The sequence below is a fragment of the Oncorhynchus nerka genome, linkage group LG4, assembly GCF_034236695.1.
Source record: "Oncorhynchus nerka isolate Pitt River linkage group LG4, Oner_Uvic_2.0, whole genome shotgun sequence".
Classification (NCBI taxonomy): domain Eukaryota; kingdom Metazoa; phylum Chordata; class Actinopteri; order Salmoniformes; family Salmonidae; genus Oncorhynchus; species Oncorhynchus nerka.
The window spans coordinates 33,935,734-33,954,049 of NC_088399.1; the positions used below are offsets into that span (position 1 = coordinate 33,935,734).

Below are 18,316 nucleotides of genomic sequence, written 5' to 3' on the forward strand. Positions count from 1 at the left end.
TCTCTCTCGCCTTGTGTGTGTCTCTTGCGCTCGCTCTCTCTCTCGCCTTGTGTGTGTCTCTCGCTCTCTCTCTCTCGCCTTGTGTGTGTCTCTCGCTCTCTCTCTCTCGCCTTGTGTGTGTCTCTCGCTCTCTCTCTCTCGCCTTGTGTGTGTCTCTCGCCTTGTGTCTCTCTCGCCTTGTGTGTGTCTCTCGCTCTCTCTCTCGCCTTGTGTGTGTCTCTCGCTCTCTCTCTCGCCTTGTGTGTCTCTCGCTCTCTCTCTCTCGCCTTGTGTGTGTCTCTCGCTCTCTCTCTCGCCTTGTGTGTGTCTCTCGCTCTCTCTCTCTCGCCTTGTGTGTGTCTCTCGCTCTCTCTCTCTCGCCTTGTGTGTGTCTCTCGCTCTCTCTCTCTCGCCTTGTGTGTGTCTCTCGCTCTCTCTCTCTCGCCTTGTGTGTGTCTCTCGCTCTCTCTCTCTCGCCTTGTGTGTGTCTCGCTTCTCTCTCGCCTTGTGTGTGTCTCTCGCTCTCTCTCTCTCGCCTTGTGTGTGTCTCTCGCTCTCTCTCTCTCGCCTTGTGTGTGTCTCTCGCTCTCTCTCTCTCGCCTTGTGTGTCTCTCGCTCGCTCGCTCGCTCTCTCTCTCGCCTTGTGTGTGTCTCTCGCTCGCTCGCTCGCTCGCTCTCTCTCTCGCCTTGTGTGTCTCTCGCTTCTCTCTCGCCTTGTGTGTCTCTCGCTCGCTCTCTCTCGCCTTGTGTGTGTCTCTCGCTCGCTCTCTCTCGCCTTGTGTGTGTCTCTCGCTCGCTCTCTCTCTCTCTCGCCTTTTGTGTGTGTCTCTCGCTCGCTCTCTCTCTCTCTCGCCTTTTGTGTGTGTCTCTCGCTCGCTCGCCTTTTGTGTGTCTCTCGCTCGCTCTCTCTCTCTCTCGCCTTTTGTGTGTCTCTCGCGCTCTCTCTCTCTCTCTCTCGCCTTGTGTGTGTCGCTCGCTCGCTCTCTCTCTCTCTCGCCTTGTGTGTGTCTCTCGCTCGCTCTCTCTCTCTCTCTCTCGCCTTGTGTGTGTCTCTCGCTCGCTCTCTCTCTCTCTCGCCTTGTGTGTGTCTCTCGCTCTCTCTCTCTCTCTCGCCTTGTGTGTGTCTCTCGCTCGCTCGCTCTCTCTCTCGCCTTGTGTGTGTCTCTCGCTCGCTCGCTCGCTCGCTCTCTCTCTCGCCTTGTGTGTGTCTCTCGCTCTCTCTCTCTCTCTCACCTTGTGTGTGTCTCTCGCTCGCTCTCTCTCTCGCCTTGTGTGTGTCTCTCGCTCGCTCTCTCTCTCGCCTTGTGTGTGTCTCTCGCTCGCTCTCTCTCTCGCCTTGTGTGTGTCTCTCGCTCGCTCTCTCTCGCCTTGTGTGTGTCTCTCGCTCGCTCTCTCTCGCCTTGTGTGTGTCTCTCGCTCGCTCTCTCTCGCCTTGTGTGTGTCTCTCGCTCGCTCTCTCTCTCTCTCGCCTTTTGTGTGTCTCTCGCTCGCTCTCTCTCTCTTGTGTGTCTCTCGCCGTCGCCTTTGTGTGTCTCTCGCTCGCTCTGTGTGTCTCTCGCTGTCGTCTCTCTCTCTCTCTCTCTCTCGCCTTGTGTGTGTCTCTCGCCGTCTCTCGCTCTCGCCTTGTGTGTCTCTCGCTAAAGCTCTCTCTCGCCTTGTGTGTGTCTCTCGCTCGCTCTCTCTCTCTCGCCTTTGTGTGTGTCTCTGCGTCGCTCTCTCTCTACCTTAGTGTGTGCTCGCTCTGCCGCTCGCTCTCTCGCCTTGTGTGTGTCGCTCGCTCGCTCGCTCGCTCTCTCGCGTGTGTCGCTCGCTCGCTCGCTCTCTCGCTTGTGTGTCGCTTTCGTCGTCGCTTCTCTCTCGCCTTGTGTGTGTCGCTGTCTCTCTCTCGCCTTGTGTGTGTCTCTCGCTCTCTCTCTCGCCTTGTGTGTGTGTTCGTACGCTCGCTCTTCGCCTTGTGTGTCGTTCGCTCGCTCGCTCGCTCTCTCTCGCCTTTGTGTGTCTCTCGCTGCATTTCCTTTCGCTCTCTCTCCGCCTTGTGTGTGTCGCTCGCTCGCTCTCTCTCTGCTTGTGTGTGTGGCGCTCGCTCGCTCTCTCTCGCCTTGTGTGTGTGGCTCGCTCGCTCGCTCTCTCTCTCGTGTGTGTGTCTGCCGCTCGCTAAGCTCTCTCTCTCGCCTTGTGTGTCTCTCGCTGGCTCTCTCTCTCTCTCTCGCCTTGTGTGTGTGTCTCTTCGCTCGCTCTCTCTCTACGCCTTGTGTGTGTGTCGCTCGCTCGCTCGCTCTCTCGCCTTGTGTGTGTCGCTCGCTCGCTCGCTCGCTCTCTCGCCTTGTGTGTGTCGCTCGCTCGCTCGCTCGCTCTCTCTCTCGCCTTGTGTGTGTCGCTCGCTCGCTCGCTCGCTCTCTCTCTCGCCTTGTGTGTGTCGCTCTCTCTCTCGCCTTGTGTGTGTCTCTCGCTCGCTCTCTCTCTCTCTCGCCTTGTGTGTGTCTCTTGCGCTCGCTCTCTCTCTCGCCTTGTGTGTGTCGCTCGCTCGCTCGCTCTTCTCTCGCCTTGTGTGTGTCGCTCGCTCGCTCGCTCTCTCTCTCGCCTTGTGTGTGTCGGCTCGCTGCTCTCGCCTTGTGTGTGTCGCCGCTCGCCGCTCTCTCTCGCCTTGTGTGTCGCTCGCTCGCTCTCTCTCTCGCCTTGTGTGTGTCTCGCTCGCTCGCTCTCTCTCTCGCCTTGTGTGTGTCTCTCGCTCGCTCTCTCTCTCGCCTTGTGTGTGTCTCTCGCTCGCTCTCTCTCTCGCCTTGTGTGTGTCTCGCTCGCTCGCTCTCTCTCTCTCGCCTTGTGTGTGTCTCTTGCGCTCGCTCTCTCTCTCGCCTTGTGTGTGTCGTCGCTCGCTCGCTCGCTCTCTCTCTCGCCTTGTGTGTGTGTCGCTCGCTCGCTCTCTCGCCTTGTGTGTGTCTCTCGTCGCTTCTCTCGCCTTGTGTGTGTGTCTCTTGCGCTCGCTCTCTCTCTCGCCTTGTGTGTGTCGCTCGCTCGCTCGCTCTCTCGCCTTGTGTGTGTCGCTCGCTCGCTCTCTCTCTCGCCTTGTGTGTGTCTCTGCGCCGCTCGCTCGCTCTCTCTCTCGCCTTGTGTGTGTCTCTCGCTCGCTCGCTCGCTCTCTCTCTCGCCTTGTGTGTGTCGCTCGCTCGCTCGCTCTCTCTCTCGCCTTGTGTGTGTCGCTCGCTCGCTCGCTCTCTCTCTCGCCTTGTGTGTGTCGCTCGCTCGCTCGCTCTCTCGCCTTGTGTGTGTCTCGCTCGCTCGCTCTCTCGCCTTGTGTGTGTCTCGCTCGCTCTCTCTCTCGCCTTGTGTGTGTCTCTCGCTCGCTCTCTCTCTCGCCTTGTGTGTGTCTCGCTCGCTCGCTCTCTCTCTCGCCTTGTGTGTGTCGCTCGCTCGCTCTCTCTCTCGCCTTGTGTGTGTCGCTCGCTCGCTCTCTCTCTCTCTCATCTTGTGTGTTGCTCTCTCTCTCTCTCTCTCTCTCTCATCTTGTGTTTCTAGCTCTCTCTTGCCTTGTGTGTCTCTTGCGCTCTCTCTCTTGTCTCTCGCTCTCTCTCTCTCACCTTGTGTGTGTCTCTCGCTCTCTCTCTCTCACCTTGTGTGTGTCTCTCGCTCTCTCTCTCTCACCTTGTGTGTGTCTCTCGCTCTCTCTCTCGCTCTCTCTCTCGCCTTGTGTGTGTCGCTCGCTCTCTCTCGCTCTCTCTCTCGCCTTGTGTGTGTCGCTCGCTCGCTCTCTCTCTCGCCTTGTGTGTGTCGCTCGCTCGCTCTCTCTCTCGCCTTGTGTGTGTCGCTCGCTCGCTCTCTCTCTCGCCTTGTGTGTGTCGCTCGCTCGCTCGCTCTCTCTCTCGCCTTGTGTGTCGCTCGCTCGCCTCTCTCTCTCGCCTTGTGTGTGTCGCTCGCTCGCTCGCTCTCTCTCTCGCCTTGTGTGTGTCTGTGCTCGCTCTCTCTCTCTCGCCTTGTGTGTGTCTCGCGCTCGCTCTCTCTCTCGCCTTGTGTGTGTCTCTTGCGCTCGCTCTCTCTCTCGCCTTGTGTGTGTCTCTCGCTCTCTCTCTCGCCTTGTGCGTGTCTCTCGCTCGCTCTCTCTCTCGCCTTGTGCGTGTCGCTCGCTCGCTCGCTCTCTCGCCTTGTGCGTGTCTCTCGCTCGCTCTCTCTCTCGCCTTGTGCGTGTCTCTCGCTCGCTCTCTCTCTCTCGCCTGCCTTGTGCGGCTCGCTCGCTCTCTCTCTCTCTCGCTTGCCTTGTGAGTGTCGCTCGCTCGCTCTCTCTCTCGCCTGCCTTGTGCGTGTCGCTCGCTCGCTCTCTCTCGCCTGCCTTGTGCGTGTCTCTCGCTCGCTCTCTCTCGCCTGCCTTGTGCGTGTCTCTCGCTCGCTCTCTCTCGCATGCCTTGTGCGTGTCGCTCACTCGCTCTCTCTCTCTCGCCTGCCTTGTGCGTGTCTCTCGCTCGCTCTCTCTCTCGCCTGCCTTGTGCGTGTCTCTCGCTCGCTCTCTCTCTCGCCTGCCTTGTGTGAGTCTCTCTCTCTCGCCTTGTTTGTCTCTCGCTCTCTCTCTCTCTCGCCTTGTGTCTCTCTCTCTCTCTCTCCTTGTCTCTCTCTCTCGCCGTGTCTCTCTCTCTCTCGCCTTGTGTCTCTCTCTCTCTCGCCTTGTGTGTCTCTCTCTCTCTCTCTCTCTCTCTCCTTGTCTCTCTCTCTCTCGCCTTGTGTGTGTCTCTCGCTCGCTCTCTCTCTCTCTCGCCGTGTGTGTCTCTCGCTCGCTCTCTCTCTCTCGCCTTGTGTGTCTCTCGCTCGCTCTCTCTCTCGCCTGCCTTGTGTGTCTCTCGCTCGCTCTCTCTCTCGCCTGCCTTGTGCGTGTCTCTCGCTCGCTCTCTCTCTCGCCTGCCTTGTGCGTGTCTCTCGCTCGCTCTCTCTCGCCTTGTGTGTCTCTCGCTCGCTCTCTCTCTCTCTCGCCGTGTGTGTCTCTCGCTCGCTCTCTCTCTCTCTCTCCTTGTCTCTCTCTCTCTCGCCTTGTGTGTGTCTCTCGCTCGCTCTCTCTCTCTCTCGCCGTGTGTGTCTCTCGCTCGCTCTCTCTCTCTCGCCGTGTGTGTCTCTCGCTCGCTCTCTCTCTCTCGCCTTGTGTGTCTCTCGCTCGCTCTCTCTCTCGCCTGCCTTGTGTGTCTCTCGCTCGCTCTCTCTCTCGCCTGCCTTGTGCGTGTCTCTCGCTCGCTCTCTCTCTCGCCTGCCTTGTGCGTGTCTCTCGCTCGCTCTCTCTCGCCTTGTGTGTGTCTCTCGCTCGCTCTCTCTCTCTCTCTCGCCGTGTGTGTCTCTCGCTCGCTCTCTCTCTCTCTCGCCTTGTGTGTCTCTCGCTCGCTCTCTCTCGCCTGCCTTGTGTGTCTCTCGCTCGCTCTCGCCTGCCTTGTGCGTGTCTCTCGCTCGCTTCTCTCTCGCCTGCCTTGTGCGTGTCGCTCGCTCGCTCGCTCTCTCTCTCGCCTGCCTTGTGCGTGTCGCTCGCTCGCTCTCTCTCTCGCCTGCCTTGTGCGTGTCTCTCGCTCGCTCTCTCTCGCCTGCCTTGTGCGTGTCGCTCACTCGCTCTCTCTCTCGCCTGCCTTGTGCGTGTCGCTCGCTCGCTCGCTCTCTCTCTCGCCTGCCTTGTGCGTGTCTCTCGCTCGCTCTCTCTCTCGCCTGCCTTGTGTGAGTCTCTCTCTCTCGCCTTGTATGTCGCTCGCTCTCTCTCGCCTTGTGTCTCTCGCCTTGTTTGTCTCTCGCTCTCTCTCTCTCTCTCTCTCGCCTTGTGTCTCTCTCTCTCTCTCTCCTTGTCTCTCTCTCTCGCCTTGTCTCTCTCTCTCTCGCCTTGTGTCTCTCTCTCTCTCGCCTTGTGTCTCTCTCTCTCTCGCCTTGTGTCTCTCTCTCTCTCGCCTTGTGTGTCTCTCTCTCTCTCTCGCGCTCTCTCAATTCAAATGACTTTATTGACATGGCAAGTTCATTATTACTTACATTGTCAAAGTATACATATCGAAAAATATAAATCAAATGAAAATATATATTTATATATAAATAAATGGTGGGACCAACAGCAATAATAATAGTAGTAGTGGACATGGGATTACCATTAACAACAACAACAATATTAATGAGAACAACAATACATTAAAGCAATGGTAGTGGACCAGTGTCAACATGACTGAAAACTGTTCTCACTGAGTCTGTACCTAGTCAATGTTTTCCTCAGTTTTCTATCAGTCACAGTGGTCAGATAGTCTGCCACCATGTACTGTCTGTTTAGAGCCAAATAGCATTGAAGTTTAGTTAGATTTTTTGTGGTGTCTTTCCAACAGGTGATATATATTTATTTTTGTTTTGTGATGATTTGGTTGGGCCAGATTTTCTGAGTGCTGTCCTGAGGCTCTATGGGGTTGGTTTGGGTTGGTGAACTGAGCCTCAGAACCAGCTGGCTGAGGGGACTCTTCTCTTGTTTCATCTCTTGACATTGTAGAGCTGTGTGATGGAATGTTTTGGGGTCACTTGTTTTTTGATGGCTCTTTTTTCTATTCGAATGAGGGGGTATTGGCCCAATTCTGCTCTACATGCGTTATTTGGAGTTTTTCTTTGCACTTGCAATACAGTCTTGCAAAACTCTGCATGCAGTATTTCAATTGGATGTTTGTCCCATTTGGTAAATAAATTATTAGAGATTGGACCCCATATTTCACTGCCATATAGAGCAATTGGTTCTATAACTGATTGAAACATTTTGAGTCAGATTCTAATGGGAATTTCGATTTTGATGTTCCTTTTAACTTCTTGCGTCGAGCCAACCCGGATCCGGTATCATGACTACAGCCTCAAGTCCATTACCATAACGCAACGTTAACTATTCATGAAAATCGCAAATGAAATGAAATCAATATGCTAGCTCTCATGCTTAGCCTTTTGTTAACAACACTGTCATCTCAGATTTTCAAAAATATGCTTCTCTACCATAGCAAACTAGCATTTAGCATTTAGCATTTAGCGTTAGCATTTAGCATTAGCAGACAACATTTTCACAAAAACCAGCAAAAACATTCAATAAATCATTTACCTTTGAAGAACTTCCGATGTTTTCAATGAGGAGACTCTCAGTTAGATAGCAAATGTTCAGTTCTTCCTGAAAGATTTTTTGGGCTGGAGAAATCGGTCCGTTTGGTGCGTCACGTTTGGCTACCAAAAAAAAACTAAAATTCAGTTATCCAAACGCCAAACTTTTTTCCAAATTAACTCCATAATATCGACTGAAACATGGCAAATGTTGTTTAGAACCAATCCTCAAGGTGTTTTTCACATATCTCTTCAATGATGTATCGTTCCTGGAAGTATGAGTCTCCTTCTGTATCGCATGGTAAAATAATTGCCACTGGGAATTACGCACCAAATTAGACAAAGGACACCGGACGGCCCCCTGGCAAATGTAGTCTCTTATGGCCAATCTTCCAATGATATGCCTACAAATACGTCACAATACTGCAGACATCTTGGACGAACGGCAGAGCGCATAAGCTCGTTCACAGCCATATAAGGAGACCAGAGTAAAACAGAGCGTCAAAAATCCTGCTCATTTCCTGTTTGAAGTTTCATCTTGGTTTCGCCTGTAAAATCAGTTCTGGGGCACTCACAGATAATATCTTTGCAGTTTTGAAAACGTCAGTCTTTACAAAGCTGGCAATTATATGCATAGTCGAGCATCTTTTCGTGACAAAATATTGCGCTTAAAACGGGCAAGTTTTTTTTATCCAATAATGACATAGCGCCCCCATAGGTTGAAGAGGTTAATGGCATAGAATGCTCTTCTTGCTTTGTCTCTCAGCTCATTCACAGCCATGTGAAAGCTACCTGTGTTGCTGATATTTAGTCCTATATATGTGTAGTTTTTGGTGTGTTCTAATATAATTGTGTCCAAATAGAATTTATATTTGTCATATTTGTTATTTCCAGACCTTTTTTGGAATATCATTATATATATATATATATATATTTTTTTTTTTTTAGGTTAACAGGTCTGACAGAACCTGTGATCTAGGTGCTGCTGTAACCCCTCTTTAGTGGGAGACAGCAGCACCAGGTCATCTGCTTACAGCAGACATTTGATTTCAGTCTTGTGTAGGGTGATACCAGGTGCTGCCGATTCTTCTAATGTTTTTGCCAATTCATTAATGTAGATGTTAAGTAGTGTTGGACTTATTGGGCAGCCCTGTTTCACTCCCCGTCCCTGAGAGAAGTCTTTTTTTTTGTTTGCTTGTTGCCAATTTGAACCGCACATTTGTTTTTAGTGTACAGTTTTCCCTCCAATACCACTTTCTATTAGTTTATAAAAAAGATCTTCGTGCCAAATTGAATCGAATGCGTTCTTGAAATCTACAAAACACGGGTAGATTTTTCCTTTGTTTTGGTTTACTTGTTTATCAATTAGAGTGTGGAGGGTGTAAATGTGGTTTGTTGTATGATCATTTTTCTTGTAGATCTTTTTGTTCTGGGCTCTTTGTTATATTGCTGTAGAGGTTTGTAAAGTGATTTCTCCACATATCCCCATTTTGTATAGCCAATTCCTCATGAGGTTTGTTTAATTTATTCCAATTCTCCCAGAAGTGGTTTGATTCTATGGATTCCTCAATTCCATCCGGCTGATTTTTAATGTGTTGTTCCTTTTTTGTTCTTAGGGTGTGTTTGTATTGCTTCAGTGTTTCCCCATATTGAAGGCCTATATTTTTGTTGTCTGGTTCTGTGTTTTTGATTAGATATATTTCTCAATGACTTTCTTAGAGTTTTGCAATCATTATCAAACCATTTTTCATTATCTGTTATTTCTGGTTTGCTCTTATGCTTCTTTAAATTAGCCAAGGAGGCTCATTTTTGTCAAATATAAAGTTTATGTTCCAAACAGCCAAATGTACACCTTCATTGCTGTAGGAGAATGGTAAGGCTAAAAAGTTGTCCAGGAGAGATTGTATGTTTTGGCTACTAATTGCTTTTTGGTAGATGTCTGTACTCTTTGCACTCCCTATATCTATCCTACCATGCCTTTCTAAGGTCTTCGAAAGCCAAGTCAACAAACAGATTACCGACCATTTCGAATCTCACCATACCTTCTCTGCTATGCAATCTGGTTTCAGAGCTGGTCATGGGTGCACCTCAGCCACGCTCAAGGTCCTAAACGATATCTTAACCGCCATCGATAAGAAACATTACTGTGCAGCCGTATTCATTGATCTGGCCAAGGCTTTCGACTCTGTCAACCACCACATCCTCATCGGCAGACTCGACAGCCTTTGTTTCTCAAATGATTGCCTCGCCTGGTTCACCAACTACATCTCTGATAGAGTTCAGTGTGTCAAATCGGAGGGTCTGCTGTCCGGACCTCTGGCAGTCTATGGGGGTGCCACAGGGTTCAATTCTTGGACCGACTCTCTTCTCTGTATACATCAATGAGGTCGCTCTTGCTGCTGGTGAGTCTCTGATCCACCTCTACGCAGACGACACCATTCTGTATACTTCCGGCCCTTCTTTGGACACTGTGTTAACAACCCTCCAGGCAAGCTTCAATGCCATACAACTCTCCTTCCGTGGCCTCCAATTGCTCTTAAATACAAGTAAAACTAAATGCATGCCTTTCAACCGATCGCTACCTGCACCTACCCGCCTGTCCAACATCACTACTCTGGACGGCTCTGACTTAGAATACGTGGACAACTACAAATACTTAGGTGTCTGGTTAGACTGTAAACTCTCCTTCCAGACCCATATCAAACATCTCCAATCCAAAGTTAAATCTAGAATTGGCTTCCTATTTCGCAACAAAGCATCCTTCACTCATGCTGCCAAACATACCCTTGTAAAATTGACCATCCTACCAATCCTCGACTTTGGCGATGTCATTTACAAAATAGCCTCCAATACCCTACTCAACAAATTGGATGCAGTCTATCACAGTGCAATCCGTTTTGTCACCAAAGCCCCATATACTACCCACCATTGCGACCTGTACGTTCTCGTTGGCTGGCCCTCGCTTCATACTCGTCGCCAAACCCACTGGCTCCATGTCATCTACAAGACCCTGCTAGGTAAAGTCCCCCTTATCTCAGCTCGCTGGTCACCATAGCATCTCCCACCTGTAGCACACGCTCCAGCAGGTATATCTCTCTAGTCACCCCCAAAACCAATTCTTTCTTTGGCCGCCTCTCCTTCCAGTTCTCTGCTGCCAATGACTGGAACGAACTACAAAAATCTCTTAAATTGGAAACACTTATCTCCCTCACTAGCTTTAAGCACCAACTGTCAGAGCATCTTACAGATTACTACACCTGTACATAGCCCACCTATAATTTAGCCCAAACAACTACCTCTTTCCCAACTGTATTTAATTAATTTATTTATTTTGCTCCTTTGCACCCCATTATTTTTATTTCTACTTTGCACATTCTTCCATTGCAAAACTACCATTCCAGTGTTTTACTTGCTATATTGTATTTACTTTGCCACCATGGCCTTTTTTGCCTTTACCTCCCTTCTCACCTAATTTGCTCACATTGTATATAGACTTGGTTTTTTTTTCTGTATTATTGACTGTATGTTTGTTTTACTCCATGTGTAACTCTGTGTCGTTGTATGTGTCGAACTGCTTTGCTTTATCTTGGCCAGGTCGCAATTGTAAATGAGAACTTGTTCTCAACTTGCTTACCTGGTTAAATAAAGGTGAAATAAAAAATAAATAAATAAACTCCCATCTATTGGGCTGTGATGCTTCATGGTTGGGTTCTGCTCTTCTCAGATACACCGTGATTTACTGTGGTCTGAGAGAGGTGTTAGTGGGCTGACTGTGAAGGCTCTGAGAGACTCTGGGTTTAGGTCGGTGAGGAAATAGTATACAGTGCTGCTGCCAAGGGATGAGCTGTAGTTGTACCTACCAAAAGAGTCCCCTCTCAGCCTACCATTGACTATGTACAGACCCAGTGTTCCACAGAGCTGTAGTTGTACCTACCAAAAGAGTCCCCTCTCAGCCTACCATTGACTATGTACAGACCCAGTGTTCGACAGAGCTTCACGAGCTGTACTCCGTTTTTGTTTTTCACTTTGTCATAGTTGTTTCTGTGGGGGTATGTGGGGAGGGAAAGGTTGTTGCTTTCTGGTAGGTGTTTAGTAGCATTTCCCCTGAGTCTCTGCCCTGTTTGATTTACTTTTAATTTAGTGGATGGTAGGATTATCTCCCTATAACCTAGTGGACAGCCAGTGGGAACATCACCTCGGCACCATGTTTCCTGTAGTACTACAATATCAACATCAATTTCTTTCAGGAAGTCTGGGTTTCTGCTCTTTCATCCAAAAGCAGAGGACTTCAACTCTTGTAAATTCCAACATGCAACGTAAAAAGATTTCGTAACTTTTTATTTATTTTTCTTTACCTTCAAAATTAGACAAACACTCACAATCCAACAAGACCTATTAAAATAAGATTTTTCTATTAAAGTAAACTCTTATTATACAAATGTGATTTGTTTATCATTTAAGAATTTGTGTCATGCGCTTGGGTGGGTGTAGTGTGTGGATGGTGGAGTTCTTGTGCTCATCTTACCATGACCCTCTGCCTATCACATGTGAGCATAGTAGACTCAGAATTTGTTTAATGTCACTCATTTGGTTGGTGGGGGCTGGGCCAGTTGCTCCTTTCACAGCCTGTGCGTAGCTCTGCCTGCTCGGCTGTGGCTCCTCCAAGTGTGGGTCTGCGGTGGGGTGCAGGGGGGTGGGAGGCCTCGTCTGGGTGGCTCTGAAGCTGGGCTGGGGTGGTCTGTGCTGCGCTGGCTGTGGTGTGCATTGAGGTTGGTCGTGCTGTGGTCGTGGCTGGGTGGTCCGGGGTGTTGTCTCAGTGATCTTGGCGGGGTGGAGATTGCTCGGCTGTTCATGGGTGCGAGGTCGGACTGCGGTTTAAAGCAACGTCCTTGAGTCTTGGCAAGGATGGGGGCTGTCTCCCTGTACAGGTGAACATGGTCATAGAGACAGTCCAAATCGAGGGTGGGATGGTGGGCCAGGTGTACATTGGGTCGCAGGGCACAGTCCCGGGATAGGCTGGCGTTTATTCTTTGGATTGTGGCAGGGTGGAAGTCCTTCCTCTGTAGAAGGGTTGACACCACGATTCTTGAGTTGGGGAAGATTGCAGAGGCCTTCTCAATCACTCCCTGTAGTGAAGTCGCCACCCTCTCCTGCTGAGCACGCAGGTCGTTGCTTCCGGTATGTATGATTATGTGACTTGGCGACCCGAGATGGGCCATATCAAGCAGCTCCTTGGCACTCTGCGCTGTTGGGCACCACACCTTTCTCCTTTTGTGTCGAGGGAAAAGTTTCTTCTCCTGAACAAACTTCCCATTTGAGTCCATCAATAGGATGATGTCAGCCAGTGTTTCTTCTGGACTGGAGGGGGTAGAGTGGGATCTGGTGGGTGTTGGAGCTGGGTTGTGGCAGGTCTGTGCCGGTGCCACTGTCAGTGGGAGGCTGTTCTGTGGGTTGGGGAGGAGGGGTGCAGCAGGCAGGGCTGGGGAAGCCTGGCTGGTTGATCTGGGCTCCTCTGCTGTATGAGGGCAGGTCAAAGAGTGGTGATCTAGCTGCTCCTGCAGCCTGTCCTATGTTCTCTTTCTCTCCTGCAGCTCCTCTCTTAGTGTGGTCAGATGGTTATTACTGTTCTGCCTGTCTTTTTGGAGCTCTCTCACCTCTTTTGTTAGATCAGCCAGCTCTCTCGTCTCTCTCTCTCTCTCTCTCTCTCTCTCTCTCTCTCTCGTCTCTCTCTCTCTCTCTCGTCTCTCTCTCGTGGCTCTCGTCTCTCTCTCTCTCTCTCTCTCTCTCGTGGCTCTTGCTCTCTCTCTCGTGGCTCTCGCTCTCTCTCGTGGCTCTCGCTCTCTCTCGTGGCTCTCGCTCTCTCTCGTGGCTCTCGCTCTCTCTCTCTCTCGTGGCTCTCGCTCTCTCTCTCTCGTGGCTCTCTCTCTCTCTCTCTCTCTCTCTCTCTCTCGTGGCTCTCTCTCTCTCTCTCTCTCTCTCGTGTCTCTCGCTCTCTCTCTCTCTCTCTCTCGTCTCTCGCTCTCTCGTCGCTTCTCTCTCTCTCGTGTCTCTCGCTCTCTCTCTCTCTCTCTCGCTCTCTCTCTCGCTGTCTCTCGCTCTCTCTCTCTCTCGTGTCTCTCTCCGTGTCTCTCTCTCGTGTCTCTCTCTCTCTCTCTCTCTCTCTCTCTCGTGTCTCTCGCTCTCTCTCTCTCTCGTGTCTCTCGCTCTCTCTCTCTCTCGTGTCTCTCGCTCTCTCTCTCTCGTGTCTCTCGCTTCTCTATCTATATATCTCGTGTCTCTCTATATATCTCGGTCTATATATCTCTCGTGATATCTCTCTCTTATATGTATCTCGTATCTCTCTATAGGTCTCTCTCTATATATCTATACGTGTCTCTATCTCTGTCTCGCTCTCTCTCTCTCTCGTGTCTCTCTCTCTCTCTCTCTCTCGTGTCTCTCTCTCTCTCCTCTCGTCTCTCTCTCTCGTGGCTCTCTCTCTCTCTCTCTCTCTCGTGTCTCTCGCTCTCTCTCTCGTCTCTCTCTCGTGTCTCTCGCTCTCTCGTGTCTCTGCTCTCTCTCTCTCTCTCTCGTGTCTCTCGCTCTCTCTCTCTCGTGTCTCTCTCTCTCTCGACTCTCTCTCGTCGTGTCGCTCGCTCTCTCTCTCTCGTGGTGTCTCGCGCTCTCTCTCGTGAAATCTCGCTATATCTCGTGGCTCTCGCTCTCTCGTGTCTCTCTCTCTCGTCTCGTGACTCTCGCTATCTCGGTCTCGCTCTTCGTCTCTCTCTCGTGTCTCTCGCTCTCTCTCTCTCGTGTCTCTCGCTCTCTCGTGGCTCTCGCTCTCTCTCTCGTGTCTCTCGCTCTCTCTCTCTGTCTCTCTCGTGTCTCTCCCGTCTCTCTCTCGCGTGTCTCGCTCTCTCGTGTGTCTCTCGCTCTCTCGTGCTCTCTCTCTCTCGTGTCTCTCTCTCGTGTGTCTCGTCTCTCTCTCTCTCTCTCGTGTCTCTCTCGTGTCTCTCGTGTCTCTCGTCTCTTCGTCTCTCGTGTCTCTCTCTCTCGTGTCTCTCGCTCTCTCTCGTGGCTCTCTCTCTCGTGTCTCTCTCTCCGTGTCTCTCTCGTCACTCGTCTCTCTCGTGTCTCTCTCTCTCTCGCTCTCTTCTCTCTCGTGTCTCTCTCTCTCTCGTCTCTCTCTCTCTCGTGTCTCTCGCTCTCTCTCTCTCGTGTCTCTCGGTCTCTCGCTCTCTCTCTCTCTCTGTGCTCTCGTGGCTCTCTCTCTCTCTCTCGTGTGTCTCTCGCTCTCTCTCTCTCTCTCTCGGCTCTCGCTCTCTCTCTCGTGTCTCTCTCTCTCTCTCTCTCTCTCTCGTGGCTCTCGTCTCTCTCCTCGGCTCGCTAGCTCTCTCTCTCTCTCGTGTCTCTCTCTCGTGTGTCTCTCTCTCTCGTGTCTCTCTCTCTCGTGTCTCTCGGCTCTCTCGTGTGTCTCTCGCTCTCTCTCTCTCGTGTCTCTCGTGTGTCTCTCGTGTGTCTCTCGCTCTCTCTCGTCTCTCGTGTCTCTCGCTCTCTCGCTCTCTCGTGTGTCTCGTCTCTCTCGTGTGTCTCACTCTCTCTCGTGTCTCTCTCTCTCTCTCGTCTCTCTCTCTCGTGTCTCTCTCGCGTCTCTCTCTCTCTCTCTCGTGTCTCTCGTGTGTCTCTCGTCTCTCTCTCTCTCTTGTGTCTCGCTTCTCTCTCTCGCTCTCTCTCTGTCTCTCGCTTCTCTCTTGTCTCTCGCTCTCTCTCTCTCGCTCTCTCGTGTGTCTCTCGCTGTCTCGTCTCTCTCTCGCTCTCGTGTCTCTTGTGTCTCTCTCTCTCTCGTGTCTTCGCTCTCTCGTCTCTCTCTCTCTCTCGTCTCTCTCGTGTCTCTCGTGTGTCTCTCTCTCTCGTGTGTCTCTCGTCTCTCTCTCTGTCTCTCCGTGTCTCTCTCGTGTCTCTCTCTCTCTCGTGTCTCTCGCTCTCCCTCTCGTGTCTCTCTCGTCTCTCTCGTGTCTCTCTCTCTCGTCTCTCGTCTCCTCGTGTCTCTCTCGCCCGCTCTCTCTCGTGTCTCTCTCGCTGTCTCTCTCTCTCTCGTGTCTCTCTCTCGTGTGTCTCGCTCTCTCCTCAGGCTCTCTCTCTCTCGTGTCTCTCTCTCTCTCTCTCTCTCTCGTGTCTCTCGCTCTCTCTCTCGTGTGGCTCTCTCTCTCTCTCTCGTGTCTCTCGCTCTTCGCTCTCGTCGTGTCTCTCTGTCTCTCGCTCTCTCTCTCTCTCGCCCTCTCGTGTCTCTCCTCGTGTCTCTCGGTGTCTCTCGCTCTCTCGTGTCTCTCGCTCTCTCGTGTGTCTCGTCTCTCAGTGTGTCTCGGCTCTCTCGTGTCTCTCTCTCTCTCCTGCTGTCTCTCTCTCTCTCTCGTGTCTCTCGCTCTCTCTCGTGTGTCTCTCGCTCTCTCGCTCTTGTCTTCTCTCTCTCTCTCGTGTCTCTCTCGTCTCTCTCGTGTCTCGGCTCTCTCGTGTCTCTCTCTCTCTCTCGTGTCTCTCTCTCTCTCTGGTCTCTTCGTGTGTCTCTCTCTCTCGTGTGTCTCTCTCTCGTGTCTCTCTCTCTCTCTCTCTCTCGTCTCTCTCTCTCTGGCTCTCGTGTCTCTCTCTCTCTCTCGTGTCTCTCTCTCGTGTCTCTCTCTCTCTCTCGTGGCTCTCGCTCTCTCGTCTCTCTCGGTCTCTCTTGTCTCTCGGCTCTCTCGTCTCTCTCGTGTCTCTCTCTCTCTCTCTCTTGTGTCTCTCTCTGTCTCTCGGCTCTCTCGTGTCTCTCTCTCGCTCTCTCTTGTCTCTCGTGTGTCTCGTGTGTCTCTCGTGTCTCTCTCGTGTCTCTCTCGTCTCTCGTCTCTCTCGCTCGTCTGTCTCTCTCGTGTCTCTCTCTCTCTCTCGTCTCTCTCTCGGCTCTCTCGCTGTCTCTCGTGTCTCTCTCTCTCGTGTCTCCTCTCTCCCCGTGTGTCTCGCGTCTCTCTCGTGTCTCTCGCTCTCGTGGTCTCTCTCTCTCGTGTCTCTCTCTCTCTCGTCTCTCTCTCTCTCTCGTGTCTCTCTCTCTCGTGTCTCTCTCTCTCGTGTCTCTCTCTCTCGTGTCTCTCTCTCGCTCTCTCGCTCTCTCTGGCTCTCTCTCGTGTGTCTCGCTCTCTCTCGTGTCTCCGCGCGCCTCTCTCTCGTGTGTGTCTCTCTCTCTCTCGTGGCTCTCGTCTCTCTCTCTCTCTCGTGTGTCTCTCGCTCTCTCTCTCTCTAAACTCTCTCTGTCTCTCGTCTCTCGGCTCTCGTGTCTCTCGGCTCTCGTGTGTCTCTCGCTCTCTCTCTCTCTCGTGTCTCTCGGCTCTCTCGTGTGTCTCTCGTGTGTCTCTCTCTCTCCGTCTCTCTCGTGTCTCTCTCGGCTCGTGGCTCTCGTGTCTCTCTCTCTCTCTCGTCTCTCGTGTCTCTCTCTCTCGCTCTCTGTCTCTCTCTCGTCTCTCCCTCTCTCGTGTCTCTCTCTCTCTCGATCTCTCTCACTCTCTCGTGTCTCTCTCTCTCTCTCGTGTGTCTCTCGCTCTCTCTCTCTCTCGTGTCTCTCCTCTCTTCTCTCTCTCTGCTTTGCTCTCTCTCTCTCTCGTGTGTCTCTGCTCTCTCTGATCTCTCAAATATATATATGGTGTGTCCTGCGTCTTCTCTCTCTCGTGGCTCTCTCTCGTGTGTCTCTCTCTCTCGTGTCTCTCGCTCTCCTCTCTCGTGTCAGGGCTCCGCTCTCTCTCTCTCTGGCTCTCGTGTGTCCTCTCTCTCTCTCTCGTGTCTCTCTCTCTCTCGTGTGTCTCGCTCTCTCGTCTCTCGTGTCTCGCTCTCTCTCTCTCTCGTGTCTTCGCTCTCTCTCTCTCGTCTCTCTCGCTCTCTCTCGTGTCTCGCGCTCTCTCTCTCGTGTCTCTCGCTCTCTCGCTCTCTCTCTCTCTCGTGTCTCGCTCTCTCGTCTCGCGTCTCTCTCTCTCCTCGTGTCTCTCGTCTCTCTCTCGTGTCGTGCTCTCTCTCTCTCTCGTCTCTCTCGTGTCTCTCGCTCTCTCTCTCTCTCGTGTCTCGCGCTCTCTCTCTCTCGCGTGTCTCGTGTCTCTCTCTCTCACGTGTCTCTCGCTCTCTCTCTCTCGTGGCTCTCGCTCTCTCTCTCGTGGCTCTCGCTCTCTCTCTCTCTCTCTCGTGTGTCTCGCTCTCTCTCTCTCTCTCGCGTGTGTCTCGCGTCTTTCTCTCTCTCTCTCTCCGTCTCGCTCTCTCTCTCTCGCGTGTCTCGCGCTCTCTCTCTCTCTCGTGTCTCGCTCTGTGTCTCTCGCCTTCTCTCTCTCGTGTCTCGCTCTCTCTCGTGTCTCGCTCTCTCTCTCTCGTGTCTCTCTCGCTCTCTCTCTCTCTCGTGTCTCTCTCTCTCTCTCTCTCTCGTGGCTCTCGCTCTCTCTCGCGTGTCTCTCGCTCTCTCTCTCGTGTCTCTCGCTCTCTCTCGTGTCTCTCGTGTCTCTCTCTCTCTCTCGCTCTCTCTCTCTCTCGTCTCGTGTCTCTCTCTCTCTCGTGGCTCTCGCTCTCTCTCTCTCGTGGCTCTCGCTCTCTCTCTCTCTCGTGGTGTCTCGCTCTCTCTCTCTCGTGTCGCTCTCGTCTCTCGTGTCTCTCTCTCTCGTCTCTCTCTCTCTCTCGTCTCTCTCTCTCTCGTGTCTCTCTCTCGCGTGTCTCGCTCTCTCTCTCGTGTCTCTTCTCTCGTGTCTCTCGCTGCACTCTTGCGTCTCTGTGTCTCCTTGTGTCTCGTGTCTCTCTCTCTCTCTCGTGTCTCTCGCCTGTCTCGTGTCTCTCGCTCTCTCTCGTGTCTCGTGTCTCTCTCTCGTGTCTCTCTCTCGTCTCTCTCTCTCTCTCTCGTGTCTCTCTGTGTCTCTCTCTCTCTCTCTCTCTCTCTCGTCTCTCTCAGTGTCTCTCTTGTCTCTCTCTCGTGTGTCTCTCGCTCTCTCTCTCTCTCTCGTGTGTCTCGCTCTCTCTGTCTCTCTCTCTCTCGTGTGTCTCTCTCTCTCTCGTGTGTCTCTCGCTCTCTCGTGTGTCTCTCGCTCTCTCGTGTCTCTCGCTCTCTCGTGTGTCTCTCGCTCTCTCGTGTGTCTCTCGCTCTCTCGTGTGTCTCTCGCTCTCTCGTGTGTCTCTCGCTCTCTCTCGTGTCTCTCTCTCGCCCGCTCTCTCTCGCTCTCTCTCGCTCTCTCTCGTGTGTCTCTCTCTCTCTCTCTCGTGTCTCTCGCTCTCTCGTGTGTCTCTCTCTCTCTCTCTCTCTGTGTCTCTC

At 52.0% G+C, this 18,316-nt stretch overlaps 1 protein-coding gene across 1 annotated transcript in view; it reads left to right on the forward strand.

Annotated features, from left to right (window-relative positions):
- Positions 1-18,316, forward strand: part of LOC115121536 (ras-related protein Rab-14) — a 61,072-nt gene that overhangs the window by 28,487 nt on the left and 14,269 nt on the right. The window lies entirely within an intron of this gene.